Genomic DNA, 6,000 nt, shown 5'->3' on the forward strand with positions numbered 1-6,000 from the left:
CTTAAAAAGGTGATGCATTTGAATCCTCGTTTAACAGTAAATTCTACAAAAAATTAATATGTTCAAAGACATCCAATTTTTCAACAAAAGAGAGTAGGAATTCTCAGAAATGAGTTTATTTACTTTCATTGTTTCTAAGCGACGAACATGTTTTTATTCCATTTTATAAACGTTAAGATTGTTTTTTTTTCTTTGTGGCGCGTTAGTATTATGCATATACTTATTAACTTTCGTCTTTTTTTGCTACTACTTCTCTTTTGTCCTGTACATAAACACTTGCAAATGCTATTTTAATGGCGTAAAGAATTGATGTAATAATGGTCGCAGAAAACTGTTCTAAACAATATTGAACTCTTTGGAATGGTTCCTGACCGATGTCTGTAGTCCTACAGCAATTAGATGAATGAATGGCAAATGTACGAACATATATCATGTCTATATTAAACAATTGTATTTGCTATCATACAAACACTGAACAGACTTAAGGAAATATTATTTAATAAAGCAATAAAACAAGATAGAGAAATACCTGTTTGTCCAAGTAAATTTTAATCCAGGGATGGAATACCGATCGAGAACTGACCAAAAGCTGCGATGTACCTCCTTTATATACGAGTTTTTATCAGAAAATTATTAGAGAAAGCGCCCTCTAGCGTGTTCACACGATTATCTATTTGTTTGACCAGGTGACGCAGGTGATGTTTTGACCCGGCCCTTATGATAAAATACTGCATGCCATGCAATTACGATTAAGTCTTTACTGTGAATATTACTAACGAACAATCATCATTTAGTAAATATTGTATTACCTCCCTTGCAGCATATAATAGAATCAAATTTATAGGGAATATTTGTTGATTCCAGTGTAAGCTCGTATTCGAAAATTAAATACTACCTTACCCCGAAATGAACAAATTTTCTGTTTCGAATAAGCTTTCTTTCGAAGATTTATTGGTATTTATATTTATTTTCTAAGTACCCACTTTATTGAATCACCCTTTGCTGCCAGTCTACAAGTGGGGATCCCTCACACGTAGGTTTGATCGACGATTACGTGGACGTGATGGCGTGGTTCCTACGAAGGCTTGTGGTGAAACAGTTCTTCAAGATTTCTTTAAGTATATCATTTAATCGTGTTCCAATGCAAACATTTCATAAATTTTCATCGATAAACTTGTTTCAATACATTTATGTTCCCAATAATAACAGTTAATGCATATTTTATTGTAAATTGAACAGGGTATTAATACCACAAAAGGTTTGATCCGTTTTGATCAAACGGATTTTAAAAGTGTTCCTTTAAGTTGATATTTTTATTCCTTTCAATGATAAAACAGTTAAGCTTCCCCTGCTATATAATTACCGTTTAACATTCTAACATAAGTTGGACCACGTGGTTCTTCGTGATGGCCTTTGAGGTCAATTTGGTCGATAAATACCCCTTAGTACATATGGGGTACGTCTGATGGTAACTGCTAAATTCGCTATCCAGATGATTTATGTCTTGCTTTACATTGACGGAAAACGTTTTGAAATTAAATCTGGATTAGTCAATTAACAGTGAGTAGTGACATGATTGTATTAACATTATCTTCATCCCCAGGGCCTGACGAAAACAGTATTTCCTCAGCAGGCAGAGAAATTTAGCGTGGTTTCAAATGGCGCGGAGTGCATTATGATCTGTAAACGCTTCGTCCTCGAGCGCGTCAACGATGAGATCACCTACTATCACGCGACAAGTGGTTAGTGCAAAACACATGTTGTGTGTGTTACCAAATATCAGTATTGGATATTGAAGTATTTATTGTGTTAAATATAAATTAACAAGTGAGAAATAATTTGTATTTTTAGCAAGGGTTTATTGATCAAATCAGAAAGTGTTTATAAACAGTTTAATGTAATTTACACAAAAGACTCTGCTTCCCCCGGAAGAGGAGGTGCAAACGAACTTTCATGACTTTGTTGACGGGCGTGTACCGCCGCCTTGTGCATAACAAACACGAGCGCAACGAGAACAAGGGACAATTTCCAACACAAATCGGCAGCCAGTATTGCTTTAGCACTGGTCCTTCTGTACGAAGCAACAACTTGAAATATGTAAAAATTGGTTATAACACAGACTGTGATGTCATTTCATGGTAAAATGTACCTATCTGTAATTCATTTGTATTATATTTTATTCCAGAAATGAAAAAAACAAACACATCTTGTCTGTGTAGTTTTTTATGCCTCGACATATTATAACTGGTGAACGACGACTGCTAGTATAAAACTAATCATAGTTTGATATGTTATGGCTGTTCTTATGACAAAGTGAAATATATGTTGGAATCAAATCCTTTCTAGATACAGTATAAACGATTTTGAAAGGCTTGAAAGGCCCTGTATAAAGTCGAGGTTGGCGTATAAACACGTATTCTGATGCCCTTTATTGCGTTGAGTTCGGCATGTAAACACATATGGAAACACGTGTCGTGACGCCCTGTATAACGTCGAGTTCGGTGTGTAAACTCGTATCCATCGAGAACATGCATGGTTTGGAGTAAGTAAGAACCAAACTTCTAGGGTAATTAAAGCATATTTTAAGAAAACAATATTCGTGTTCATTTATAATAAATACTAATCCTGCTGTTAAAAAAGGTCTGAAACAACTTTTTTACCTTAATTACTTTATATTCACTTGCAACTGTATTAAGACACTTATTTTGATTGAAATTTGATATTTATAAAAATAAAAAGTTGGTTGTACCTCATGCATTTATTTGCGTACATTAATTCATATCAGCGACAAGCGAATCTTATTTGTTCGTGTTCTTTTCAACATAAGTAGCGTTTCCGCCCTCTTGTTTTCATTTCGTCTAGGAAATGGCAAAATAAACATAATGTAGAATCCGTCCGAACCAGTGTTCTTTTCTATACTGATGGCTATTCGTGACCAAATATATGTCCGAAATTGTTGTTTTTGCCAGTATTTAGTAAAAAACGACTTTGAATAACAATTTCAGAAGAAACAATTAAACATATCCCAGTGGGGTTAAGGCTATCTTCTACATCATCGAAGTCAACAAGTCGTGAGAATCATGACCATAATAAGAAAATAGCCCTTTGAGCTAATTCTATTAAAAAAGCTTGCACATTAGCAGTAACTTGTATTTTTATAAGCTTCCTAGCAGCTGTTTAAAAATGCTAAAATTGTTGAATCTTTATTGACTGTAGTAAAGGTAGATCATAAACACATTGAAAACGATTTGCCATGCTAATGTTCTGGATCCCTATCTCCCTCCCAGTAGTGCAGCGGTTGTAACGAGGGTTTGAGAAAGTATTTAAAAAATACAAAGGTCCGGAAAAGGAAATTGCAAACTGTTCAGATCATCCAATTGTCAATTTTGTAGCCGCAAAAAATAGAAATGTTTGTTAAACTGTACACAAGGCCTAATTTCCATTGTCCATTGTTATAGATATACAAATAATAAGCAGGTCAAAGATTTTCTATGCTGCAGCTTCAAAAATAACAGAGTTGTTCAAAATTGCATGCTAAAGGACGATGTTGATATTAATTTGCGTAACTGTACATATTGTTCAAATTTGTTGTAGCTTAAAAAAATGGAAGATACTATTTTAAACTTCCATTTCACCTTCAGTTGACAAGAAAGCTATAGTTTTGCATTGGTCTATTTTGATTCATTGAAAGTAAAGGAATACCACCCAAATAAGTAATATAGAGCTACATTAAAACATGCCTATACTTGAAAAGATCACAATAATGCTTTGTGGAAAACCAGTTCCGCCACTTGGAGGCAGTTTGTTTAGCTTATAAACATGGCTAGACATTTAGTTGAAACTATTTGGACACTTGTCCGTTTCAGAGCAGATTTTCAAAGATTCCACGGTTTTAGCCATGTAAGGAAACCATTCGCGACGTTAGAAAAATAAGATATCAATTTTCTTTCGTTTGCCATGGCGATCAGCGTTCTGCATGGACTCGCGTAAAAGAGGTATAATAGAGGACCACCTAAGCTTGTGTGGTTTAAGATAAGAAGTTGTTTAAGGTAAAACATAACAAAACAAAACATGTCGCATGACGTGCGGCGTGCAATGAATGCTTATGATAGCTTACCATTAGTCGCATGTGAGCTAAATTATTTCAAATGCTGTATATAATTAATCTACAAAACATATTATCATCAGGCCAAACTGTTATTTTAGTAAAGCGTCAGCCTTATATTGCGAAGTTATTCGATAAACACACAATGCAATTTTGAAAAAAAATGGGGAAAATATAAAATCGCTTATATAACAGACATCATTCCAGATGTTTTCATACAGGAAACATCATGAAAACGAAGTAAACATCCCGCTTCGGAACTCATAATTTGCGTATTTGGAATCTTTCAATGAACAAGTTTCTTCGTTTCAACTTTCATAGCATGACATCTTTTTTTTATCTTACTGCGAACAAAATGCTTGCCATGATGAACGCTTCCATCAAAAACACGTCAACAGCTACGCTTTAATATGTGTATTTATGATAAAGCCCAAACGAAAATCATTGTGATACCAGCGACGCAGTGTCGAATGGCAATATAAGGGTTCAGTGTCATTTGACGCTTACCTTTTCACTTCTCGATGTCATTGGTATCGCGCGTCTGTTTGACAGCGGTATGGAGTGCAAATTACACCAATTCCGAAGTGCCTACTCATTGTAACATGCCTTATTTCGTTTAATTAACACATTGAATCAAAGCATAGTTATATCATCTCAGATCAATGGCTACCTTCCGTATATATATTAGTTTTGAAGCTGAATTGTTTCTGATTTCAAAAACAGGCTTTACACGCTGGATCTACCTGAACCTTTTAGTGTTTCACCGCATTTGTCCAAGTACAAAGGATATTGGTTATTTTACCGAAAACACAGTGGTAACAATCAACAATTTTTATTTGTCTTATGAGAAACGTTCCTTTTTTGTAACGCTATTTATGTTTAGTAAACAGGTGGAGCGTTCTCCATATACATGGCGTTGGGTATCGTAAAGCAAAAGAAATCAGTGTTATGCAAATTGGTCAATTGACTATAGATTATATAGGAAATGTATTTAGTGGTGTCTCTAGTGGTGTTAGTAGGAATTAATTAAAAACATGGAAGTGACTCTAGCACAAAACCTTTATGGAATTGTAAAGGGACAATGCTTTACGCGCTATGTTAGATGTCAAGGCTGATGCTACTTCAGAACTATCATCAGTCTTGTGTCAAGATGAATATAGACTGCGAATTTTATACAGCACGATTAATGCACTGCCAAAAACCAAGGCTGCAGATCTGAACACGTTTTTACCAACAAGATCTACACGCGGTTTAAGGCGAACGGTGCAACGCAGCATGCACTTGAAGATGAAGCTGAAGCGGGCTCATGGTTTGAACATGCAACAAGGAAGCAGGTTACTCAATCTGGGATAGTAGCAGCCATACCACAAAGTCACTCAACTTACCTGCCATAATGTCAATCCAAAAATGAAGTATGGCAGCTGAAGTATGGCTTAACCGCCTTCCAATGTCATGAAGGTTTAGTACAAGGCGTAAACTTCAATCATTTCGAAAGTTGATTAATGTTACAGGACCGAATGATTTCACGACATAACATATCGCATTGTTGATAATTATGGGCTTTTATTGATGAATTTTGTAATGCTTGTATAACGACTCTATTATAAATTGTATATTCAATTATAAAAAGAAAACATGAAAAACATGTGTTTCAATTAAATGAATTATCAACCTTACAACATCTTAAAGCGTTGCGCTTTTGTATTTTACGTTATTTAATAGAAATTGTCTGGTATTATTCAGTGACTTATCCCTAGATTCGTTTTCGGCCGTTGTCGGAATTTTCCATGTAAGCTTGTATACGTGACCCAGATACATATTGTCTTCAGCAACGAATGCTGGGATATGATTCAACGGAGCAAAAAATATGTTAACATTGCGTTTGTTTAGACAGG

The sequence above is a fragment of the Mya arenaria genome, chromosome 2 (genome assembly GCF_026914265.1).
Source record: "Mya arenaria isolate MELC-2E11 chromosome 2, ASM2691426v1".
NCBI classification, from domain to species: Eukaryota; Metazoa; Mollusca; class Bivalvia; order Myida; family Myidae; genus Mya; species Mya arenaria.